Source organism: Dermochelys coriacea, chromosome 4 (genome assembly GCF_009764565.3).
Source record: "Dermochelys coriacea isolate rDerCor1 chromosome 4, rDerCor1.pri.v4, whole genome shotgun sequence".
In the NCBI taxonomy this organism is placed as follows: domain Eukaryota; kingdom Metazoa; phylum Chordata; order Testudines; family Dermochelyidae; genus Dermochelys; species Dermochelys coriacea.
The window spans coordinates 129,823,387-129,850,934 of record NC_050071.1 but is presented as its reverse complement, the minus strand read 5'-3'; the positions used below and the strand labels follow the sequence as shown (position 1 = coordinate 129,850,934).

At 40.5% G+C, this 27,548-nt stretch overlaps 1 protein-coding gene across 2 annotated transcripts in view; it reads right to left on the bottom strand.

Annotated features, from left to right (window-relative positions):
* Positions 1-27,548, bottom strand: part of CTBP1 (C-terminal binding protein 1) — a 416,082-nt gene that overhangs the window by 353,036 nt on the left and 35,498 nt on the right. The window contains exon 4 of one of the 2 annotated variants that reach the window (XM_043512676.1): positions 12,112-12,210. The exons of the other annotated variant lie outside the window; for it this stretch is intronic. The gene's annotated coding sequence lies outside the window, so the exon portion shown is untranslated. The remainder of the gene's footprint in view (positions 1-12,111; positions 12,211-27,548) is intronic. 2 annotated transcript variants of the gene reach the window in all.

Here is a 27,548-nt window from a genome sequence, read left to right as displayed (position 1 = left end):
AAGCTTTATTTAGGGATCTTTTTCCACCCCCTTCCCAGTTTGATGATAGCAGTGCTGTCCTTACATAGAACTGCTCTGACACCTACAAAGGATACAAACATGGCCACTGTTCCAGCCTACTATGAATCACCATCAGTCCCAGGCTGCCTCTGTGCAGATTCTAACTAAGGACTTCCAGCAGCAACCTCTGTCTGTCCCCTATCACCACAAGTCTTGGATTAAGAGGCTGCAGAGCCAGTGTTGCAGTGCTGAATCATCTGCACTGTGACTGGATTATATTGATAACATATACACCAACCACAAAGATATATGGCTTCCTGGCAGAATGGAGAGAAGCTGGATCCCCCTCATCTGTTCATCAGTGCACCACTAGGGCACTGTCTGCAAGCATTTTTATTGTCAGACCCTGGATGAGGGGCAGAAGAGTCCCACACGCAAGCCAAATAGCTCTGAGTTCCAGCACATTTATGGATAGTATAGTCTCCAGAGGGAACCATTTTCCTTGAATTCCCAAGTAGTCAAAATGCACCCCCTAGCATTGCATAGAAGTGTCCCCTCATTAGAGTCCTTGTGTCATGTATAAACCCTCCACCAGTTGCAAAGGAGTTAAAAAGAGTTGCTGTGGGCTGGTCCTGCCCCTCCAGTCCTGTCAATCACATCAGGGGTGGAGTAAAGGTGTAAAAGTAGGAAGTTCCAGAGAGTTGCTGGGCAGATCTGGGAGAAAGTGGACAGCAGTTCTACAGCTCCCAAGAGAGATCCAGGAACATTTCAGGGAAACTGCCCTCAAAGTCACACTGATCCAACAGGGAGACAGCAGACTCCAGTATACTGGCTAGTAGGTTTGTCAAGCCCAAAGGCAAGCCGTTAAGCGGTCAGTACTGCTATCCTCAACCCACCCTAGAGATAGATTATAGATTATATTGAAAAGACTTGGAGAGTGACAGCGAGGAGCTCCATCCCCTTCAAACACAGTCAGATTACTCTGCTCAATTTAGTATCACTGAGATTCTTGTTTATGCAGATTGAGGCACCCTATGGGTTTTGAAGCACCCAGACAGCTCGAGGCATCCATCTGTAACCCAAGAACTGTGACAAATGGTGGAGAACGCATGCCAGGGATCACCCCTGAGATAAGGGGAATTTTTTTTAAGTTACACCCATGGGTGTCCTAAGCAAGATGGACTTTTCTTAGCTAATAAACTTATAGTTAGTTTACTACAGAATTGGCTACCACTGTTGTCTTTGGTGTGAGATCTAGAATGCAACTCAACTTGGGTGAGTGACTGGTTTCTTGTGACTGGGAGTAACCTGGAATATTGGTTGATTTTTGGTATAAATGACCATTTATCACTAAGTCCAATTTGTCTGGGTAACAAGATAGACTAGAGAGTGTAAGGGGACTGTCTGCAACTACCTGGTAAGTCTGTTAGGATCCAGGAGTTCACATTTGGTATTGTCTTAGTGAAATCTAATTATAGAACACACCACCAATTTGGGATGTCTGCCCTGCTTCTGACAATCTGCCCTGAGGTAGGCACTCATGGTCATGAGCCACTCCAGACAGCATGTCATGTGTTCGTGGAATAGTTCACGCACATCCTAGTGCTAGGTGAAAGGCCTAGGTGTTAAAACATTGCCCAGAGATGTTAGTGGAGGGGGTCCACCTCATGGAAAATTATATGGCTACCGATGGCCTACAGGCAGCATCATGCAGCAATAGATTAAAAACCAGAGGACCTGACCAAACAGAACCTGTTAGCAGAGATACACCAGTTCAGTATGGACCCCTAGAAAAAAAATTACAAGCCTGGGCCCTGGTAGGAAAATCCTGCAAGTCTGTAAAGATGAGAAAACTTTACAATCTGATCAAAGGGCACAAGTACAACTTGTGGAATTGTTCCCTACAACACTCTTGTCTGGTCCAGAAAAGTCCCCCTTGATCCCCAATCACACTGGAACAAAACTAGGACAAAAGGGGGGAAAACCATCACCCCTTACCTGGAAAAAGTGGAATGTTGTCCATCAGGAACTTCAAGCAATGTTAGCTCTGGCAGTCATAAAGGTGTCCTACAATGAGTGGAGGAGCCCCACTATCCTTGTCCTTAAGCCAGACAGGATGGTGCACTTCTGTATCAATTTCTGCAAACTCAATGTGGTATCTAAATTTGATGCCTAATCTCTGCCAAGGATGGATGAGTTGCTGGAGCAGGTAGGGGTGGCTGAGTACATATCTGCCCTTAATCTTACCACGGGTACTGGCAGATCCTCCTGATGCCAGATTTCAGGGACAAACCAGCAACTGCAACCATCAAGCTCTGGAAGGATAAAAACTTGCAACCCCATGGGCAGTTTGCCACAGCCCATCTGGATGACATTGTCATCTATAGCCGAAGTTGGAAGGAACACTTTGAACACGTGGTGGCAGTACTTCAATCCCTCGTGAACGCCGAACAGCCAATCTAATCAAATGCAAAATAGAAATTGTGAAACTACATACTCTGTGTAAGTAGTAGGAGGCAGCCAGCTGTGACCCTTGGTAGACAAGGTCCACACTTTGTCAAAGAAGTAGGGCAGTTCGTCAAAAAAAAAACAAAACAAATGCAACAATTCCTGGGATTAGCCAAGTACTACTGATGTTTTGTACCAGGATTTGCCACCATTGGATCCCTCTTGACGGAGTTCATGAAGATGGACACCACAGGAAAATTCAGTGGATGGAAACATGTGTCAGGGCCTTTAAGACAGTCAGTCAGAGTGCTCATGTAGAGAGCTGATCTTTTTTAATACAGATTTTTAAAAGAGTTCCTGTTACAAACTGGTGCCTCAGACACTGACCTGGGGGAAGTGCTTTCTGTGACACACTGCAGCCCATGTAACACCTTGTACCCCCATATTCACCACTTTTGTATGGTTAATGATATATTTTGCACAAAGTATGCCTTGTGGGGTATCATTTGAGAAGTCATAATCTGCTGAACATTGTCTTATTAAATGTGTGTATCAATATTGTATATGAAGTTATGAGATTTTGCTATATGTTTGTTACTGAAACATGTTGTAATTCTGGGGAACACCCACCGCCTAGCTCCTCAGTGTCAACAAAGGACTGGCCACAAGTATTAGAAAATTATTAGCTACTGAAGCAACCATTCGCCATCAGGGAGGACTGTAAACAAAAACATTTGCATTTCATCCCCGAGATATCTCAAACATCATGTACGCAGACGGTGTGAACAAGAAATGTACAAATCACCTGGAAAACACTTTGATTGTCTGCACTGCAGCAGGGTGGTAATCCTCAAAGAGGAGGAGGAGGGTATAAAAGAAGAGACAATGGCTTCCCCATGACCCCTCCTCCCCATCTGTACTCAAGGGAGCAAGATCATCTGAACAACAAAGAACCATCATTGAACTGGGATGAGTGTTCCTAACTGGAATACTTTCCAGTTAGCGTGGACTGCTGAAAGTTTTTGGTGAGACACATCTTTTTGCTTTCAAATCTTATTCAACTTGGCAACATTTAGGAATCAGATTGCAGTTTTATCCTTTTATTTTCTTTTTAAACCAATTTTGACTTTTATGCTTATATTACTTAGAATCACTTAATTTCTCCCTCTAGTTAAACTTATTTTAAATGTTTTATCTAAACCAGTTTGTTTTTGGTTGAAGCATCTGGGGAATCTCTACTCAGATTAATCAAGGCTATAACAATAATTTTCTTTGATAAAATGACAGATTAATTAATGAACTTGCTCTGTGCAGTAGCGTGCTAGACGGTGCAAGATGCACATTTCTGGGATGCAAGCCTGGGACCGAGGGACATGCGTGCATCCACCTGTGTCTATTCGTGAATGGCTGGGCATAGCATTCATGTATTCAGCTGGGACTGATTTTGCATGCTGGTGGCTGAGAATGAACAGAGACTGGAGGGATTTGCTGTTCACTAGCAAAGCATTCTAAAAAACAACCTAGGCTAGAGAGTTAAAGGGAACACAATAATACAATAGTTCAGGTTTCACCCTGGGGGATGACAGTCTCTCAGAAGTTCAATGGGGAGGAATATCCAATACTATCTAATCTGTAGGAAGCTATTTTTCCAGAGAAAAAGCATACTCAGCCATAGAAAAAGAGTTTCTAGCTATGAGATGGGCCATGGACTCTGTTGGGCAGATACAATTTCAGCTGTTCTTGCAAAGGTCAAAGGTGAAGTTTGGCATGCTGCATGACATAAGTGCATGTCACTATATACACCATAACTCTGAGGTAAGTCCTTACTAGTGTGGTGTGATGAGCCTAGAATAGCCTAATGAAGTCCATCATAGTCAGGAACCTCTGTTGAGGTAGATATGCTTTTGCTGACTTGTAATATAATACAGTTCCAATTAACTGTATACTCTGAGTTGGAGACCCAGTGTGGCAAAGATGCTTTTGTGTCTTTTGAGGGAAGTTACACATTTGTTGTCAGGATTTTCTCCATACAACCCTGTTATCAACACCGAGATGCACCTGGATTCCTGGCCTCCTCAAGTGGACACCCACCACGGCCAAAATTTTGGTACACACTCATGGGACAATAAATATTCACCACTTGGGAGAACAGTAAAGCCGTGGTTGATAGAGGTATGCAGCAGGAGGGGGACAGGTTTTCTATGACTCCCAATTTATCTTCTGGAATGCCTCAAGGATTCCCCCCTCAACTCTACCAGACTCCCACTGTTCCATCCATGGGGGTGAATGGGTACTTCCAGGGAGGATGTTCTGCTCTGTCCTTCTGAAAGAGAAGGAAGAAAATGAAAGCACCTCTTCCAGCAGACATGCAGTTCTGTCAGGCATACCTTGTCATGGCACCAGCACCAGGGGTGCTTTGGTAATGACCTCCTGTAGCTGCTCTGGTATTGGCACACTGAAAGGTGTCTGGACATCATGTAATACAGAGATGCCAATGTACAGAGCCCTAAAACTACTTAGGGCAAGATCTCAAATCAGTACAGATGAGCTTTTTGGTACTGAAGAACTAGTTCTTGGTAATGAGGTACTCAATATCAGAGCTCCCAGTACCACAGGTATGGTGACAATAGCAACAGTGCTTAGCTGTTGGCACCAGAAGCAGAGTGGTCCTTGGTGTAAGATGAGACTCTCAGAAACAGTTTGGTTTTTGGTGCAGATGCACCAGGGCAGGACTCTACTTTCAGGCTTTTTGAAGAGTGAGCCTGGAGAAGCTTTGTGTCCCTTGTGAGAAGAGCGGGAACAGTGCCTGTCCTGGTCCCTAGAGCAGTGTTCCTTGCAGACCCTTTTTAAAGATGTCAGCAAGATGTTTCGTGACTAGGCTTGTTACGGGTTACCCCTGAGTTTGGGTGGCATCTCAGCTCACCAAGGCCCTCAAATGTGTGTGATGGGTCCAGTACCTGGAGCTTCTCAGAGGATCTGTAAGGGTCTTGCATTAGATTTGCATAGATTTCTTCAGGAGAAACAGTTTCAAGTTTTTCTACCTTTCTTTTTGATTTCTTCTGGAGAAGCACTTGCAAATCATATACTGCTCTGGGGCATGGCTCTCTCCCAGGCATAGAGCATGGCTATCATTCACTGGCATCATTATGCTGGAAGAGAGACAAATCTCCCAGCTATTTTGTGTAGGCCATTTTAAGTTCTTGTAGAGGAGCAGCCCTTGTACCAGGGGCACATACAGACATAAGGAAAACCTATGACTATGCTAAGTTAAAAGTCTCGGGGGATGGGGGGGGTGTTTGCCAACAGGCAATGAAAATTTACCTAAATTAAACTAACAATAACTAATCCTAACTATAGAACTGATTCAGCTAAGGCCTGGTCTACACTTACAAATTAGATTGACCGAGCTACATTGCTCAGTGCTGTGAAAAATTTCATGCCCCGAGCATCATAGTTGGGTCAACCTAACACCCCGTGTAGATGTGGCTAGACTGATGGAAGAATTCTTCCAACAACCTAGCTACTGCCTCTTGGAGAGATGAACTAACCACAGTGATGGAAAGCCCCCGTCCATCAATGCAAGAAGCATCTGCACTATGGCACTACAGCAGCAGTACTATAGCCATGCTGCTGTAGGTTAGACATGCCCTAACTCAGTGGTTTTCAACCACGGGTACGCAGAAGTCTTCCAGGGGGTACATCAACTCATCTAGATGTTTGCCTAGCTTTACAATAGGCTACATAAAAAACACTAGCAAAGTCAGTACAAACTAAAATTTCATATGGACAATGACTTTATTCTGCCCTATATACACACTATACACTGGAAATGCAATTACAATATTTATATTCCAATTGATTTATTCTGTAACTATATGGTAAAAATGAGAGTCATCAATTTTTCAATAACAGTGTGCTGTGACACTTCTGTATTTCTATGTCTCATTTTGTAAGCAAGTAATTTTTAAGTGAGGTGAACCTTTGGGTACACAGATCAGACTCCTGAAAGGGGTACAGTAGTCTGGAAATGTTGAGAGCCACTGCCCTAACTCATTTGGAGAAAAGGATATGGATGTTACAGAGTTCCATTTTGCAGACAAGGATGGTAAAAAGGAAATGAGTGTGAGTTGCAGTCTCCTCATTCCTCATACACTTGTCTATGGGAAACAAGAGTGTAGCCAGGGCACAGGCATAGCCCCAACAGACACTGCTATTCAAAAGAACCTCATCTTGTGCATCACTCTAAGAAAAACAAATGAAATACTTGCCCTCTCTTTCACAGTGCATGACATCCCTATGACAGATAACTTTTCCAAGTAAACAATTGCTATGTTAGGAAACTGTGTGTATACATATTTGCTGCTTTTAGTGTGATACACGTTTGATCTTTTTGAAATAGTTAATCACAGTCTACTTTTGTCCCTTTCTCCTCTTCCTCCCATCTATCTTCCTTCTCTGTGCTCAAAATAAGGTAAGCCAGCAACATGTTACCATTCAATTCTTTGCAGACAACCAGCAAATGCTTTAATAATCACAGTTTCAGGATCTCTGCTCTAATCAAAAGTTTTCTATAGACATCTGTCAGGGTTCCTTCCCTACTCTGAACTCTAGGATACAGATGTGAATACCTGCATGAAAGACCCCCTAAGCTTATTCTTACCAGCTTAGGTTAAAAACTTCCCCCAGGTACAAACTTTGCCTTCTCCTTGAACAGTATGCTGCCACCACCAAGCATTTTAAACAAAGAACAGGGAAAGAGACCACTTGGAGACGTCTTCCTCCAAAACATCCCCCCCAAGCCCTACACACACCCTTTCCTGGGGAGGCTTGAGAATAATATCCTAACCAACCGGTTACAAAATCAAAGACCCAAACCCCTGGATCTTGGAACAATGGAAAAATCAGTCAGGTTCTTAAAAGAAGGGTTTTATTTAAAAAAAAAAAAGATAAAAATCATCTCTGTAAAAATCAAGATGGAAAATACTTTACAGTGTATTCAGATTCAAGACAGAGGATCCCCCTCTGGGCAAAACCTTAAAGTTACAGAAAACAGGAATAAACCTCCCTTGTAAATACAGGGAAAATTCACATAAAACAAAAGATAACTAATCTGCCTTGCCTGGTTTACCTATACTGGTTGCAATATTGGGAGACATGGATTAGGATGGGTTGAAGATGATGGATTTCTGTCTGGCCTCTCTCAGTCCCAAGAAAGAACAACCAAAGAGCACAAACAAAGAGCACAAAATAAAAGCCTTCCCCCCACCCTCCAAGATTTGAAAGATTTGTCCCCTTATTGGTTCTTTGGGTCAGGTGCCAGCCAGGTTAGCTGAGCTTCTTAACCCTTTACAGGTAACAGGATGTTGCCTCTGGCCAGGAGGGATTTTATAGCACTGTATACAGAAAGGTGGTCACCCTTCCCTTTATATTTATGACAACATCTGTGAAATGTCTGCAGTTCCTAAGCTACAGTTGGCTGTACTCTGCCCTTAATTACATATCTGAAGCCAGTAGGTAACCGTTACATAGATGCAGAGGAGAATAGAATCTAGGTAGGTGATGCTTGCAGGAACTGCCATAATTAGGCTACTGGAAATGGTCTCAGGTTGCCCATCATCAGAGTTTCCAAGCGTCAACTATACTGGTAGTTCAGAACCACTCTGACAGAAGTAGGCTTAGGCACAGCAAAAAAATGTCTACTCCAAAAATTTGCAAAAATACGAGCAAATACTGGATTGAACATCAGACAGATTGACAGTCATAAAATGCAGTTGTAAAGGCTGTTTCTAGTGGGGTCCCACAGAAAGCAGTTCTTTGAGCTACACTATTTAACATTTTTATCAATAACCTGAAAGAAAACAAAATTATTGATGAAGTTTGCAGATGACACAAAGATTGGGGAGTGGTAAATAGTAAAGGAGGACAGACCAATACTACAAGCAATCTGGACTGCTTGGTAAGCTGGCGCAAGGAAACATACTTTTCAATATGTCCAAATGTAAGGCCATACTTTTAGGAACAAAGAATGTAGGCCATACTTACAAGATGGAGGGGACTAATCAGGGAAGCAGTGCCATTGAAAAGATTTGGGGGTCATAGCTGATAATCAGCTGAACACAAGCTCCCAGTGCAATACTGTGACCAAAAGGGCTAATATGATCTTCAGATGCAGAAACAGGAGAATATCATGCAAGAGTGAAAAGGTTATATTACCTCTATGTAGCACTAGTGCAACCACTACTGGAATACTGTGTCCAGTTCTGGTTTTCACAATTCAAAAAGGATGTGAATACCTTGGAGAAGATTCAGACATGAACCACAAGATTTAATACAAGGTTGGAAAAACATACCTTATAGTGAGACTCAAGGAGCTCCCCCTATGTAGCTTAAAGAGAAGATTAATGGGTAGTCTGTAAGAACCTACATGTGGAACAGCAATTTGATAATAGAAAGTGTCACAGCCTTACTAGAACTCCCACAGCTGGACACTGTTAGGATAGATATTCAAGCCTGTCTGTAAAGGCCTATACTCTAAGAATTTACGTGTATTCTTATTACTTAGCTAGTTATAGAGGTATAAAAGAAAGAATCAAAATCACTGACTGCCAGTGTAAGGTCCTTCTCTTACTGTTCTTAGGCTGAGATCTCTGGCTAAGCAGTAGAAGCAGCCATAAGCTGGGAAGCGAATAGTCACATCCTCACATTCCAGCCTAGTCACATTGAAATAAGGTGCTATTGGGCTGTTAGGAATATAATCTTGTCCTGATAATGCCTATCGCCTCCAGAGAAAGAGAAGTGCCTAGAAGATGTAAAAGGAAACTTAGTTTGATAGCATCCTGTCTGGAAAGAACTTACTTATCAATAGCTGGGATGTGAAATCCTCACTTCTGTATTGTTTTGTCATTATAGTTCCCACTTTGCTATTATTTGTCTGCGTAATCTCTGTCTGGTTCTGTGATTGTTTCTGTCTGCTGTATAATTAATTTTGCTGGGTGTAAACTAAATTAAGGTGGTGGGATATAATTGGTTACATAATCATGTTACAATATGTTAGGATTGGTTAGTTAAATTTCAGGAAAAGGATTAGTTAAGGTATAGCTAATGTGACAGGGCAAGGCCAGCTGGCTATAGAAAAGTAGTGGGAGATAGATATATTAGCTCCAGGCTAAACAAATCCCTGGTACCAGGTTAAGTGAAATGGCAGCTGCTCCAGGTCAATTAAGACACCTGGGGCCAATTAAGAACTTTCCAGAAGGCAGGGAGAAGGCTAGATTGCTTGAGACACCTGAAGCCAATCAGGAGCTGGCTGAAACTAGTTAAAAGCCTCCCAGACAGTCAGGTGGGTGTGCATATCAGGAGTTGTGGGAAGAGGTTGCGCTGCTGGAGAGGCTGAGTAGTACACACCATATCAGGCGCAAGGAAGGAGGCCTTGAGGTAAGGGTAAAGTGGAGCTTGAGGAAGTGAGGGCTGCTGTGGGGGAAGTAGCCCAGGGAATTGTACATGTCATGTTTCTAAAAGGTCAGCTACCATAGCTGATACTATTAGAGTCCCTGAGCTGGAGCCTGGAGTAAAGGGTGGGTCTGGGCTCCCCCCGCCCACCTTTGCACCCTGTTTAATCAGTGAGACTGGGAGACAACAGAGACTGTGCAAGGAAGGATAACTTCTCCTCACCTCCCTCGCTGGCTTATGATGAAAATGGCTCAGTAGACTGTGACCCTTGTCTCTAGAGAAAGAAGGGTTACATGGAGGGTCACAGTTAGCCTTTGAGGCTAGCGAAATCTGCTAGGAAACACAGGACCCACGGAGGCAAAGACAGAGCTTTGTCACACTAAGCAGAACTCAAGTTTTACTATATAGTCTGCAATCAATCAGGAAGAGGGTGGGTGTGTTTGGGGGAAATAGCAACAGAGAATGGGGGTGGGGAAATTGGAATCATGTTTGGCTAAGGGCAGGAATGGGAACAGGGACACAGGTGTAAGGCTCTGTCGTGTCCGAGCTGGGAAGGGGGACACTAAAGAAGGAAACTGGAATCATGCTTGCTGGAAGTTCACCCCAATAAACATCAAACTGTTTGCACCTTTGGACTTCGGGTATTGTTGCTCTCTGTTCCTGCGACAAGGACCAGGGAAGTAAGTGGGTGAAGGAATAAGCCCCCCTAACCAGACAACTGTGGTTTTGGTCCCACCACATTGTCCCATGTGTTCTTAAGCTTTACATCATCTGATTAGTCTGCAGCAGTGGGTCGTTTTTGGTCTCTCTAGCAAGCTTCCTGGGCACAGGCTCTGTCAGTTTTCCTTCATGGAAATGGAATCCTATGACTCAGCTGCCCTAGGCACCCAGGTCCAGCGCTGAGTCTCTGAACCCAGACTCCCCAGTAGCTTAAGCACATCCGCCCTGGAGCTCCAACCTTCGAGGCACTGTGGGTTTACAGTTAACCTCTTCAGAGACATGAGATTATGGAAGCAAACCGACAGACAGGCTTTGCAAAGGGTTCCAAAAACCATCACTCTTTACTTTAGCTAGCATACAAATACACACACTTAGACAATTTCCTATGGTTACACTAAAGCAGTTTTACTCAGGAAATTTATATAATGGATTTATTTCAGTCTTTCAATTGCATGCGAGCATGGGTTACACATGCATTTGGCTTGACGGTTGCAGAAGGTTATTAAATAATTAAGATCACTATTAGATGAAGATCAGCCAATCAGCTTCATTACTAACTGTCAAAACAGCACTGCTTTTACATGGAATGAGAAGTTTTTAAACCAGAATGAGGACTTAAATATTAAACATGCAACTTTAAAATGTAATTTTCTAGCACTGAGAAGATTTATTCTTGTTATATTACTTCCACTGTACGTTTCCCAAAAAGGAATCATCTGACAGTCATTTAATTTTGTCTCTTCACACATTAAAGGATTTCATTTAAACCAACTAAATATGTATGCACTTTTTTATGCAGAGGGCAGGGGGGCGGGGAGCAGGAAATACAACCTTAGCGCTTAATCCATGAGCCCCAGTAATTACACTTGTATGAGAATATTTTTCAAAAATAAATAAAATGAATACCTGTACTCCAGTCTGTCAAAGTAGTGGGTTTTTTTTAATTCCAAATATTTTATATTCAGCAGTTGCTAAATACAATACAGTATATACTGTATTGTGTATATATAAACACATACCATACAAAACAATTTGTAACTCTTCAAGGGGTCATTATACTCATCCTGCCATTTCACTTCAGAATGACAAGCTGATCTGGCTGTATCCCTGCAAAAGGAGTTTTATCTGTTAATTAACAGTATGATTATACAGAAATGTTAATGTATTTACATCATTAGTCTTTGTGTAAAGCCAATCTTTAAAGCCTCAGGAATAAGGCTAGTTCTGTGTCAGCATATAGGCTCCCACAATAAAATATAAAATTCAAAACTAAACAACATTGTTAAAACAAATATTAGAAAAAATTAGTTGAAAGATTATGTTTCATCCATAAGACCTTAGTTAAACTGGAAAAATTTCAAGAATAGCTTTAGAAAAGAAAAATTTGGTACAAAGAAAGAAAATGAACAAAGAGAATGGGAAAATGAAAATAAGGTCAGGTGCACTAAAAAGTAACTAAATGGATCTCAGGGTAAAGTATTGTTTGGTACTCACCAAAGGCCAAAAAAAGAACACCTCAAGGATGAAAGGGTGATTCTAAGATAATAGTAGTGTGGTAATTTTATGTGGTTTGTATGAAACAGCTCAAGAATGCTGGAAGAGAAAAGAAGAGTAACATGAAACTCCAAATGTTTAAAAACTACACACAAGGAAACACCAAATTAAAAACCCCAAAAGTAAAACATGAGAACATCTACTGTGAAGTCTATCATTTAATATGATTGCTAACTAGTTTATATAATGTAGTACTAACCAAAAGTATCAAACTTGACATAATTAGCACAAGAGAGCAATAAAACAAACCAAATTAATTCTAAAACTAAGTATTAAGGAAGAAAGTTTTAAAATCACATTTGAAGACTATCACAAAATTATTACAGGTAATGCTGGGTAAAATGTTACATCAAGCTGGCTCAGGGCCCAGTCTTGTAATTCTTATTCAGGCAAGATACACAGTGACATTATACTAAATGACTACAGATTCAGGTTCAGAGGTGCTGTACTTAGAAAGTGCAAGTAGAAAGACTAAGCCTAATGAAGGCTATAAAATATTAGAAAGATGACAGATCTGAACAAAATCCTTCACAAAACAATAAAATTACTAATAAAAAAAAGGAAACACAAATCCAAGTTGGAGATCTGGTTAACAGGTTTTCTTGCCACCTTAACCTGAGTAAATATTAATTTGCTATTCTGATCTAAATTATCCTTCAAATATTGTATACTACACACTCACTCAATGCCACAATATTTGTGTTGAGCACTTTAAGTTTCAATGTTTATAAAAATAAATTTAGCAAAATGTAGCAATAATACTTCTAAAGTACCGAACAAAGTAGCAGAATCACCACCAATTTATAAGGCAAACAAAGAGAGATCCCACTGGAGAAAGTTGTTGTAGACTGAGAGGACAACAGAGTCTGATCTCACCTGGAAACCAATGCTTTCAGCACCTAAAACTACTTATCCCTGTCTTCAAAGTTACAATCAATTAACATTAATGATACCTATGGCTCTGAGAACCAAAGCTAGTAAAAACACAACTCTCAAAGAGCCAACATCAGTCATTATGTAAAAATCAGTTCTTAGAGCATGTACTTGCAGTTAAATGATTATAAATTATGTAAAAAAGTTTACAGTTTAATATGAAGACAATATGTAAAATTAGAGAAAAAAACTGATACACATTCCACATACAATAAACTCTAGGGTACTACCTACTTAGACTGTAAACCCTGCAGAACTGAGACCACTCTGCTTTCTGTGTTTGCAGATTATCCAGCACAATGGGACCAGTGACCAATCAATCACCAATTCTCATTTCATAGAATACTAGGGTTGGAAGAGACCTCAGGAGGTCATCTAGTCCAATCCCGTGTTCAAAGCAAGACCAACACCAACTAAATCATCCCAGCCAAGGATTTGTAAAGCCAGGCCTTAAAAACGTCTAAGGAAAGAGATTCCACCACCTCCCTAGGTAACACATTCCAATGCTTCACCACCCTCCTAGTGAAATAGTTTTTCCTCATATCCAATCTAGACCTCCCCCACTGCAACTTGAGACCATTACTTCTTGTTCTGTCATCTGCCACCACTGAGAACAGCCTACCTCCAGCCTCTTTGGAACACCCCTTCAGGTGATTTCCTCTTTAATCTTTTCACTTCTCCCCTTGTGTCCATTGGCTGCAGGTATGTGGTAACAACCCAGTGGGGAGAGCAAACACCTTTCCCCATGCCTTATGACCAAAACACTCTAGGGGAGAAAGAGAGGTAACTTCTAGAAACTCTTTATACTTCACCACCTCTCCTTAGAGGTTATGGGGCTCTCCTCCCCTTAGGGATGTCTATACAAAATTACTCATGCAACCATAATCTTAATAAAATTTATAAAAACAAAGAGAAAAATGGAATTACAAGAAAAGAAACAGTTTGCTTAACATATCTAGACTTATACTTCTCATAAGCTAAGCTAGATAAAGCAAGTCCCTGTGACTGGGACATCTTGCATGTTCAGACATACAATTCCTGGCCACTCATGCATGCCTCGTGTGATATAATCCATTAACAAATCAGGATGAGGTTTGATGTAGATTTACATGCAGGATCTTTTCTTGTTTAGGAGAAAAGCCACATGATTAGTGCCTCCTAATCACATCTGGGAGCTTCCACCACCTTTCTGTCTCTGAGGCCAGTATGTCAAAAGACCAAGTGACTTCCATTTGTTTTGATTAAGTATAGAGATCAACTTTGATCTGTACCATTGTTCTTTTCTATAGGAGTTAGCTCACACATTCAAGCTGAATACTCTTGGTCTCTATCTCTGCTGAACAAAGATAAATAAGTTTTTAAAGGGTCACATCAAAGTTTATTAAAATTTACCTTACCATAAAATGTAAATTGACAATCCTTAGATCCTCTTGTCAAAGGCACAACTCCCAGTTACGGCCTTTGCACTATGACCATATAAATATGCATTACTATTGACTGAACAAAGATCCCATACTACTTTTTATTAGACAACAGGTTAAGGCATGTCTCTACTACATCTGGAAGCTTCTTCACTGGAGGTTTTCAAAAGGAGGCTGGATAGTCATCTATCTTGGATGGTTTAGACAACAAATCCTGCATCTAGAGCCGTGCCAGGAGGGGATGACAGCCAGAGCCAGGCGATGGGGCTGCAGCTGCCAACTCTGCCAGGTGGTACCCCAGGGGCTGACAGTTGGAAAACTCAATGCAGTGTCCACAATGACACTGCATCGACCTAACTACATTAACCTAAGCTATGCCTCTTGTGGAGGTGGAGTTAAGTCAGTGTAGTGGGTGATTTACATTGGCGGAAGTAACATTGTAGTATAGAATTACATCAAGCTAATTCTGTAGTGTAGACCAGACCTAAGTCTGGATTTCCTCAACCAAAATTTTCTATCCCATCTCCTACACTGAATGCAGTATATTGTACATTGACTAACAATGTAACAAGAACCCTCTGCTCTAGAGGAAGCTGCAGTAGTGGTGGTCTGTGCACTTGAAGCAACTATCACCGTGGTATCTAAGAACCAAAAACCTAATGAAGCAAGTCTCAGGAATAGAAAAGCAACAGCCATATCAACAGTAGCATACCTTCATGGTCTCCTGGAAGCTAATGATAGTCAGATTCTGACTTGTTAAATTTCAGCACTGGACTCTATTTTCTGCTCACATATTGGCTATTTGCTATTACCTCCTCCTGTCCCATAACTCCTAGCCCTCTTCTTGCTGCTTACCAAGCTCTTCACTAATCTTCCCCCCACTGAAATTTAAATGTTAATTGAAGGCCCAATTCATAATGCAGATTGTAGAGCATTTTTTGGAATCTGAGAAAATAAGGCACCATATAAATTAAAATAAAAAAAAAAAGTTTTAACTTCATAAAATTTCAGACATGATTTGCCTAGGTTAATCCCCCACCTTTTATGATTTTAAATGTTTTCTCTCTCTCCTTACCACCTAACTTGGTAACAATAGAAAAAAATTCTCTGAGATGCTTCTATAACGGCCCAGTTCTGCTCTTATCTACTTTAATGGCATAGCATTGGACCCTATTTCACTTTTACATCTACGCATAAATTTCTGTTGTCCAACTGCAGTTAATTAAAACTGGTATATATCTGCCCTTGGGTCAGATATACTCATGCTGGCCCAGAAAGAGAGGCATTTCCCCCAGGAGAGCAGAAGGTAGTGTTGTTGCTGCTCTATGAAGGCTTCCATAGGGTCCAGGGGAGCAGCTTTAAGTTCTTCCAGGGGCATCACAGGAGCTCCATTCAGAGAGACTACTCAGGTGATATGCTGAACCAGTGCATCTCCTGACTAGCCTGGCCACTTTTAGGACTGTGCTGAACCTCTGCACCCCACAGCAGCCATAATCTTGCCCAGTTAATTTTCCATACTGAGGGCACTGCAGAAGCTCTTGTAGCCCAGGACAAAATCCAGCCCTTCTTCAAAAGGACTAAGAGTATGTTAAGTCAATCATACATAATCAAATGCAAATATACTGAATGGATTTCTAGTGGGATATACTTGTTTCCATGTGTGTACACCAAACACAAACTTATGCCAAACATTCATCTCAAGACGTTTCCAACCCCTTTTTCACTAATGTTTTGGCAAAAAGAAGTTGATATGTTTTAAATATGTATTTTAAATTTTCACCACAATATTTTTTTTAAATGTGCTTCTCTGCAGTTGGAGTATAAAAACATCCTTAACAAAAACAAATATGATCAGATCTTGTAATCATTAGTAGTGTACAACTCTCACTGAAGATAAGGGAAGTTCTATCTGAGTAAAATCTCATAAGCAAATCCTTCATCTGATCATTTAGGGCTCAAGTTTGCCACACTTACATTGACTGGTACCTTATTCCATGAGTAGATACACTTATTTCAGTTGGACTTCGAATGGAGAAAGGAACTTGATAGGAGTAAGAGTGGCAAATTTGGGCCAGTATTATTTAATAACAATTCTCTAACAATTGTTCCCAAGATTCTGCTGGTTCCGAGAGATATTGTCTCATGGACACCTCCCTTCCTATTGGCAATTGTGCAACTCATCTCCTCTCCCAATGGTAATCATGTAACCTCCTTACATCAGCTACAGCAGTTTCTTACTTAGAAAAGTAACAGGAGGAACATATGTTTATAACTCCAGTGATAAGTGTTTGCTCGTTTTTGGTAAAAGTTAACCACACCATTGCTTTTGCTTTTCATTGTCTCCCCCTGTCCCATCTATTCTGTTTTTACCAGTAACTTGTCCACATCTACAGATAAAAATATTCTGGTATTTATAAGGAGAAATCAGTGTATATAGTAATGTATAATAGATGTGTCTAGAAAACATCAGGTTCATAATTTTTCTACAGAAAATGACAAAATGTTAAAATTTACAGTTAAAGTTTCTTCTTTAGGAAGAAAAGTAGTACTTGTGGCACCTTAGGGACTAACAAATTTATTTGAGCTGTAGCTCACGAAAGCTTATGCTCACTTCATTGGATGCATTCAGTGGAAAATACAGCGGGGGAGATTTATATACATAGAGAACATGAAACAATGGGTGTTACCATACACACTGTAAACAGAGTGATCACTTAAGGTGAGCTATTACCAGCAGGAGAGCGGGGGGGGGGGGAACTTTTGTAGTGATAATCAAGATGGGCCATTTCCAGCAGTGGACAAGAACGTTTGAGGAACAGTGGGGGGTGGAGGGGAGAGGAATAAACATGGGGAAAGAGTTTTACTTTGTGTAATGACCCATCCACTCCCAGTCTCTATTCAAGCTTAAGTTAAATCTGTATCCAGTTTGCAAATTAGTTCCAATTCAGCAGTCTCTCGTTGGAGTCTGTTTTTGAAGTTTTTTTTGTTCAAGAATTGCAAACGTTTAGGTCTGTAATTGAGTGACCAAAAAGATTGAAGTGTTCTCCGACTGGTTTTTGAATGTTATAATTCTTGACGTCTGATTTGTGTCCATTTATTCTTTTACGTAGAGATTGTCCAGTTTGACCAAATGTACATGGCAGAGGGGCATTGCTGGCACATGGCATATATTACATTGGTAGATGTGCAGGTGAAGGAGTCTCTGATAGTGTGGCTGATGTGATTAGGCCCTATGATGGTGTCCCCTGAAGAGATATGTGGACAGAGTTGGCAACGGGCTTTGTTGCAAGGATAGGTTCCTGGGTTAGTGGTTCTATTGTGTGGTGGGTGGTTGCTCGTGAGTATTTGCTTCAGGTTGGGGAGCTGTCTGTAAGCAAGGACTGGCCCGTCTCCCAAGATCTGTGAGAGTGATGGGTCATCCTTCAGGATAGGTTGTAGATCCTTGATGATGTGTTGGAGAGGTTTTAGTTGGGGGCCAAAGGTGACGGCTAGTGGCGTTCTGTTATTTCCTTTGTTGGGCCTGTCCTGTATTAGGTGACTTCTGGATACTCTTCTGGCTCTGTCCATCTGTTTCTTCACTTCAGCAGGTGGGTTTTGTAGTTGTAAGAATGCTTGATAGAGATCTTGTAAGTGTTTGTCTCTGTCTGAGGGGTTGGAGCAAATGCGTTTTTTTCGTAGAGCTTGGCTGTAGACAATGGATTGTGTGGTGGAAAATATTGGAAAAGCAGTATCACTTGCCCCATAACCTCAGCTGTGCAGAACACAATGCCATCCACAGCCTCAGAAACAACTCTGACATCATAATCAAAATGGCTGACAAAGGAGGTTCTATTGTCATCATTAATAGGTTGGAATATGAACAAGAGGCTGCTAGGCAGCTCTCCAACACCACTTCCTACAAGCCATTACCCTCTGATCCTACTGAGGGTTACCAAAAGAAACTACACCATTTTCTCAAAAAACTCCCTGAAAAAGCACAAGAACAAATCCACAGACACACCCCTGGAACTCCGTCCTGAGGTATTCTGCTACCCAAGATCCATAAACCTGGAAATCCTGGACGCCCTATCATCTCAAGCATTGGCACCCTGACAGCAGGATTGTCTGGCTATGTAGACTCCCTCCTCCTACGCTACCAGCACTCCCAGCTATCTTTGAGACATCACTGACTTCCTGAGGAAACTACAATCCATCGGTGATCTTCCTGAAAACACCATCCTGGCTACTATGGATGTAGAAGCCCTCTACACCAACATTCCTCACAAAGATAGACTACAAGCCGTCAGAAACAGTATCCTGATAATGTCATGGCTAATCTGGTGGCTGAACTTGTGACTTTGTCACCAAATGTGAAATAGTTATGGGTGAGGACAATGTATACCTTCAAGTCAGCGGCACTGCTATGTGTACCCACATGGCCCCACAGTATGCCAACATTTTTATGGCTGACTTAGAACAACGCTTCCTCAGCTCTCATCCCCTAATGCCCCTACTCACGCTACATTGATGACATCTTCATCATCTGGACCCATGGAAAAGAAGCCCTTGACTAATTCCACCATGATTTCAACAATTTCCATCCCACCATCAACCTCAGCCTGAACCAGTCCACACAAGAGATCTACTTCCTGGACACTATGGTGCTAATAAGCGATTGTCACAAACACCAGCCTATCCTGGAAACTATTTCCCCATGTTTATTCCCCCCCTCCACCCGCCACTGTTCCTCAGATGTTCTTGTCAACTGCTGGAAATGACCCACCTTGATTATCACTACAAAAGGTTTTTCTCCCCCTGCCCCGCTCTCCTGCTGGTAAATAACTCACCTTAAGTGATCACTCTCGTTACAGTGTGTATGGTAACACCCATTGTTTCATGTTCTCTATGTATATAAATCTCCCCACTGTATTTTCCACTGAATGCATCCGATGAAGTGAGCTGTAGCTCGTGAAAGCTTATGCTCAAATTAATTTGTTAGTCTCTGAGGTGCCACAAGTACTCCTTTTCTTTTCAAGAACAGGATTTACATTTCTGTGCTTTGCAGTATCTCCAAGTCTGGATGTAACTGAAGTATCGCTAAACATACTTAGAATTACCTGAATAAAGTCAGTAAGAGCTTTCATAACCATGAGATAAACTTCCTCCACATTCAAAGGTTAGCAATATTCACTGGGTCCACAATTTCACCCTCTTACAGGTGGTAAACAGAATAAATACAAGTTACATTTTATCCTGCTTTATCATCATCATCAATTTCATTTGGTGTAAAATGGCAAAATCGCACATTTGAAAGACAAACATTAAGTTATTGTGCTGTTATCTTTTTCTGTTTTTTATTACCTCTTTGTTTATTGCTAGGGACATTAGATTATGTCATCACAAAAACCTGCAACTTAAAGTGGAACGTAATATAGCAGGGAAAAATGAATACAAGACTGCTTCCATGAACATATTACTAGTAATGAAAAAAAATGGGAAGACAAATGCAGAAGATATATAAGCAGAACTATCTCCATATATTTAGTAAGTTGTCCATGAGGCATCATTAGGTGTTTAAATAATAAAGCTTAGATAAAAGGTTAGAAATCATAGTTAAACATTTTGAGTTCATACCGCTGTCCCCATTTACTTTTTGTACATATTTTGTTTCTCTATATTGGTTCTCAGCTGTAATTATATTATCTGCAATCATACGGAGACATTACATTTCTGGGCACGACAGAAAAATGTAAGATAAACAAACTAGGACAATCTGTCTATTTTTGCTACTGGTGTTATTTCCACTAGACTAGCATAGTGGATGGATCCTGCTTTGGATCATGCTCTATGGTAAGATTTGTCCTGGTACTCTTGTTAGTACGTCTGCAACCTCTATGAGACAACCATAAAGTACACTACAATGACGAAAAAACAAAAACAAACCTGAAACAAGCAAGAGCTGCCATTAAAAAAGTAGTTACGTGCCAATGGTCACAATACAGTAGTATCTGAGATTTCCTTTTTACGTATAGGGGAAAACTTTGGTAAAGTATATGTGGTAACTATATAGCAATAGTTAGCAAATGTAGACATTTTTTAAATCGATTCTATTATGTCTATACATACATAGTAAGAAAGATAAGGTGAGTGAAATATTTTACTGGACCAACTTCCATTGGTGAAAGACAACTTTTTGATCTAACATGGAGCTCTAAAAACGTCTGAAGAAAACCTCTGTGAAAGCTCAAAAGATTGTCTTTCACCAACAGGTCCAATAAAAAAAATCATCATCTCATCCACTTTGTCTCAAATATCCTGGGACCAACATGGCTATAACAAGACCGCATATACTGACATATAATATTTGAAAACTTGGGGTATTTGTAGGTGTCTGCCACACACCACCAAAGTCACACTAGGATATAGAATGACTGGTGCCTTAAGCACCTATCTATAATGTGTAGGAAAAAAGGCTGTGTGATTATGTCAGACTTCAGTCAGAGTGACACATTCTGGAGGTCTCATGCTGCCAGCAGGCAAACATCCTTGGAATTTCTAAATATTACACATGAAAATTTCCTCTCAGAAAGTGCATCCAACAAATGGGAATTCTGTAGTAGACTTGTATTGAGAAATAGAGGAACTGATCACAGAAATTAGTGGTAGCTTAGGTGCAAGTGAGATTTGATCACATTTATAATCTGCAAACAAAATATGGTCCAGACCAGTGATATATATACTTGGTGCTTTAAAAGAGCCAATTTCATAAAACTGAAAACAATTCTGAGCTAAATCAAAAGGGAAGAAGAATTTAATCATTAAAAATGTGAATGATAATTCAGAATCATTTAAGAACACTTTACTAGATGCCCACAAAGCACAATGCTACAATTGAGGGGGAAAGGTCATATTCATAAAAAAAACAAAACAAAAACAAACAAACAACCCTTTGTTTAGAAACTGAAGGCAGCTATAAAGAAATAAAATACAACCAATGGAAGAAAGGGGAAGTTGACAGTAATGAATATAAATTAGGAGCTAGTAACTGTAGAAAATTGTTAAGGGAAGCAAATGGACACAGGGAGAACTCTATGGCCAGCAGAGTTAGATACAATAATAATGAGTTTTTAAAGTACATTAGGAGCACAACAAAAAATCCTGACAATGGTATTGGTCCCTTACTAGATAGAAATGGTAGAATTATCATTAATAATGCAGAAAATGTTAAATTATTTCTGCTCTATATTTTAGAAAAAAGTAGATTACAGAGTCATAATAGGAGGACACTCTCTCCATTCCACTAGCAGTGTCAGGAGGATGCTAAACAGAAGCTACTAAAATTAAACATTTTTAAATCAGGACCAGATAACTGGCTGAGGAGCTTGCTGCACCATTAATGCTGATTTTCATTAAATCTTGGAACATCAGAGAAGTTCCAGAAGACTAGAAGATAGATAATGTTGTTCCAATATTTTAAAAAAGGGGTGACCTGGGAAAGCGTAGACCTGTCAGCCAGATACTGATCCCAGGAAAAATAATGGAATATCTGATGTAGAACTCTTAATAAAGAATTGAAGGAGGCTAATTTAATTAATGCCAAATCAACACAGGTTTATGGAAAATAGAACCTGTCAAACTAGTCTGATTTTTTTTAAATGATATTATAAAATTTGGTAGATTAATGGTAATAGTGTGGATGTAATAAATTTAGGCTTCTGTAAGGCATTTGACTTGGTCCCACGTGATATTTTGATTAAAAAAACAGAATATAAAATTAACATCACATTAAATGGATTAACAAGTTGGCTAACTGATGGGTATCAAAAATGTAATCGTAAATGGAGAATCTTTGATTGGGTGCATTTCTACTGGAGTCCCACAGGGATCTGTTTTTGTCCTTTGCTATTTAAAATTTTTCATGAATGGCCTGAGAAAAAACCACCACCACTGAAAGTTTTCTGATGACACAAAAATTGGGGGAGCATAAATAATGAAGAGGACAGGTCACAGATACAGAGCGATCTGGATAGGTTGGTAAGCTGGACACAAGCCAACAATATGCATTTTAATACAGAGAACTGTAAATAAGCATCTAGAAACAAAGAATACAGGTCATACTTCAAGGATGGGGGGGGAGGAGGAAGGGGACAACTCTATCCTGGGGGGGTGGATAATCAGCTGAACATGAACTTCCAAAACAATGCTGTGGTCTAAAGGGCTAATGCGATTATTGGATGGATAAACAAAGGAATCTTCAGAATTTTTTTTATTTCTATATTTGGCACTGGTGTGAAAGCTACTGGAATACAGTGTCCAGTTCTGGTGCCCATAATTCAAAAAGGATGTTGATACATTGGAGAGGGTTTAGAGACGAGGCACAAGAATGATTAAAGGATTAGAAAACTGCCTTATCGTGAGAGACTCAAAGAGCTCAATCTACTTATCGTAACATAGAGAAGGTTAAGGAGGTGACTTGATCATAGTCTATAAGTATCTACACAGGCAACAAATACTTGCTAATGGGCTCTTCAGCCCAGTAGAGAAAGGTATAGCATGATCCAATGGCTGGAAGTTGAAGCTAGACAAATTGAGAGTGGAAATAAGGCATACATTTTCAACAGCGAGAGTAACTCATCATTAGAACAATTTACCAAGGGTCGTGGTGGATTCTCTGTCACTGGCAATTTTTAAATTAAGATTCAATGTTTTTTCTAAAAAAAAAAAAAAAAAAAAAGCTAGAGAACTTCCCAAAAGTTCTTGAGCGTATGTTATACAGACATCAGACTAGATGATCACAATAAGAAAGAGTACTTGTGGCACCTTAGAGACTAACAAATTTATTTGAGCTAAGCTTTTGTGAGCTACAGCTCACTTCATCAGATGTCTTGTAATCAATGAACCAGGCTCCAAGCAGGAAACCTAGAGACTACAGATCCCCTCTTCCAGACCCAGTCACCTCCAGCTGCCTCCCACCATAATCTGAGTTCCCAGCAAGCTAACCATAGCTTGCCAAAACTGGCATATCATTTGTAGCCAGCATCGCAAAATATTTTACTTGCCAGACACACTAAAGATTCATCTATCCCTACTTGTTTCAACCTCCATTCCAGAGGACATGTGTCCATGCTGATGATGGGTTCTGCTAGATAACAATCCAAAGCAGTTCAGACCGAAGCATGTTCATTTTTCATCACCTCAGTCAAATGCCACCAACAGAGGGTTGAATTTCTTTTTTGGTGGTTCAGATTCTGTAGTTTCCACATTGGCCTTTTGTTCTTTTAAGACTTCTGAAAGCACGCTCTATACCTCCTCCCTCTCAGATTTTGGAAGGCACTTCAGATTCTTAAACCTTGCACTGAGTGCTGTGGCTATTGTTAGAAATCTCATATGGTACCTTTTTTGAATGTTGTCAAATCTTTAGTGAGGGTCTTCTTAAAAACAAAGAACATATGCTGAGATGATCCAAGATGGCTATTACATGAAATATATGGCAGAATGCAGGTAAAACAGAGCAGGAGACATACAATTCTTTCCCAAGGAGTTCAGACAAACTTAGACGCATTTTTTTTTAAAGTGTCATCAATATGGAAGTGTCATCCTCTGGAATGGTGGCCAAAGCATGAAGGGTCATATGAATGTTTAGCATATTTAGCATGTAAATATCATGGCTACAAAAATAGCATGCAGATGCCTGTTCTCACTTTCAGGTGACATTGTAAATAAGAAGCGGGCAGCATTGTCTCCTGTAAATGTAAATAAAACTTGTTTGTCTCATCAATTGGCTGAGCAAGAAGTAGGACTGGGTGGACGTGTAGGTGCTAAAGTTTAACACTGTTTTGTTTTTGTGTGCAGTTATCTAACAGTCGTGTAAAAAAAACTATATTTGTAAAATTGCACTACAGTGCTTGTATTAGATGAATTGAAAAATACTCTTTTTACAATGCTAATATTTGTAATCAAAAAATAAAGTGAGCATTGTACACTTTGTATTCTGTGTTGTAATGGAAATCAATATATTTGAAAATGTAGAAAACATCCAAAATATTTAAATAAATGGTATTTTATTATTGTTTAACAGCACGATTAATTGCACAATTAATCGTGATTTTTAATAGTTTGACAGCCCTAATTTTCTTTTTTAAAAAAAAAGGGCGGTTCTCTTTCCCATTTAGCTGTTTCTTCCAAACCCTCCAGCATAAATCCAGACAAGAGAGTTACTTCCTTGTACTAATATGTTTGGGCTGATTCAATAAGGTATTTAATGCAATTACCTTATATTGGTAAATAATAAAAAACCACCATAAGACAATGTCTAATTGTCTAATAACTAGAAGTAAAACTCAAACAAAAACAGAAGTGGAATTTTGGCCTTAAAAAAAGAGATTAGATGGATAGACAGATATAACAGGTAAGATATTATCCTTCGCCAAGTTTCCTAAATCAGTTAAGACACGTGAAATTTCACATCATTAAGTAGCATAAGCAGGCCTTGAAAAATCCGCTTGCCCAGAGCAAGCAGAAATCTTCCATAGGCAAGTGCTTCTTTACGTTTTGCTGAATCTAAGTTTTTAGTGTAAAAAAAAAAACAAAAAACAAAAAACACAACAAAACAAATGGTTTTGAGCTCTATGGTTGAGAAAAATACCTTTCAAATGTGAACCAGAAATAACCTGTACAGTGATATCTTCCCAAGTCTGCAGAGGAACAGCCTAATTGCTACTATTCTTAGGGAGTTGGAGGGCTACTGCTAGGGTACCCAACGTACAAGGGGCAGCTTGGCATAGTTTGAAGCAGGATGCCCTAGCAGAGGGCGGTCCTCCCACCATCTGAAGTAGGGGAGGCTATGAAAGTTACTGCTATTTGGATCAGGGACCCAGGTGAGACCAACTATCCCAGCAGAAGGCTTTGTATGGTAAAGGACTTCTGACATTGCAGAAAAGGATTCTGGAGGGTGCTGCCTCTCAGCAGAACAGTCTGTTGAGGATTGGTAGTATGGACTTTCACACACAGGACCCTCTACCTGGGTGGCAGGAGGGGCCCACATGCAGAGTTCTCTCTGCCAAGGTGGCAAAAAGAGGTCCAACTCAGACTTCTCTGCCCAGTGAGGTAGTGTTGGCAGGGGCAGGCAGACCAGCACTTGTGGTCTTCAGGCTGTCCAGAGCCTCCCTAAAGTAGAGCCCACTTTTCCCTCGTTTTCGGCAGGCTAGGATCTGGTCCTGGAGAAGGCAATCCTCAGCCTACCCATTTCTCCTGCCCTCCCCGCCTCCCCCCACAGAAGGCTCTGTTTTATTTAACTGATTTATTAGAGAGGTGATTTTCAGTATTTGATAGGAGTGCTGCAGAATTAATTGATTTATTGGACTCTGGTAGCCTTGCATACACTGGGTTTTTTTTGAGGGGATAGGGTCAGCCCAGAGTTAGTTATTGATGGAATGGGCAGCATTAAGAGAGAGAATGGGGGGAGGAAAGAGGGGATTAATTGGGGAGTAAGAGTTCAGCCACTGGTAGACATGGGTTTTAGGGTCCAAGTAGTGGGGAGCACCTGGCTAGCAGAAGACTGATGGTCCTGGCTCAGGTTTAGAGACCGTGCCTTGGGGGCCCCAATGTATTTGGGTCTGAGGAGCTGAGCATCATCCTATTTCCCCCTCTCCCCCCACCAAGCAGGATCCAAGTATCCACATTTCTCCTGAATGTTTTTTAAAACTTAGAAGCAGTTATTTCACTTGAATATATTTAACAAAAGCTGAATAATAGAACATCTAAGAGCTTGTCTGACCCAGTTCTGCAGTGATCTGTCCTACTTTCCCAAATACCAATCTATTCCCCTTTTCAGAACTACCCTCACATTATGAGTGCCCCCAAATTTCAAACACTGACAAAACTACATCATAGAACAAAATGAAAGGAACACAAGGCATAAAACACTTATTGCCATGATTATATTTTTCTTCTACAGTGTCTTTCATCAGGAGATCTCAAAATGTGTTACAAATATGAATTAAACCTTTACAACCACATGAGTTAAGTAATCTATTGGAGAGATCAGCTGAACAACAACGGAAATGCAATCACCTCTGTGGTGAATTAAGCAGCACAGCACATTGTACACGGTATGGAAATAGTTGAGTATTCATTTGCCTAGAGAGGGCACTTACGGGGGGGGGGGGGCAACCAGATACCAGTCCTTGCTCCAATGAATATTTACACAAAGTGAAACAACTATGTTAGGAGAAATTGAGAGATCCACCCCAGCATACTCTATAGCCCGGTGGTTTAGGCACTCCTCTGCAATGTGGGAAATCCACACTTAAATCCCTACTCCAAATCAGGCAGCATGGGAACTTGAACCTGGGTCTCCCACATTCTGGCTAAATACTCAGACCATAGGGCTAAAGGGTAACAATGGTGGCAAGGGTACCACCACAGCCTCTAGTGTTTTCAAATTACCTTTTAATAGCAAAATAGTTAAAATGCCCCATAATCAAAAATTTTATTTCAGGTCAAATGACATTTTGTTTGACCCACAATGATTTTTTCAGTGATTCCACCTAGACAAACAAAATGAAAACATGCCTCAACCTGAACTTAAATTAGTTTCCCCCCCTCCCCATTTTGGCCAGTGGACCACAAAACTATTTATTCACACAGCTCTAGTCAAGACCCTATTTTCAAGTATAATCCAAAAGACATCACTTCAAACGCAGCCCAGTGCCCATACTTGGGCACAAGTACGGACTCAAAGCAAAAATGCTACCTACTTCCTGCAACACCTGCATGTTCTTTGGAGGTCTGACAGGATCAGAGCACAAGATAGGTTCCAGCGCACACTTTATAAAATAGTCCTCAAATGAATATAAAGGGTTTTGAAAAGCCAGCAGCTCAGAAGTTTGACCAATACTGATCCTTGCAGCACCTTTTCCTATTTTATCTTTCGACTGATACTTTTCTAGTGTGCTGTCTCCCTAAGATATAATTCTTTCAGTTTTTATTCCTGAAGCTCTTCCATCTGTTTTGACTGAATTGCTATATCAATCTTTCTCTGTG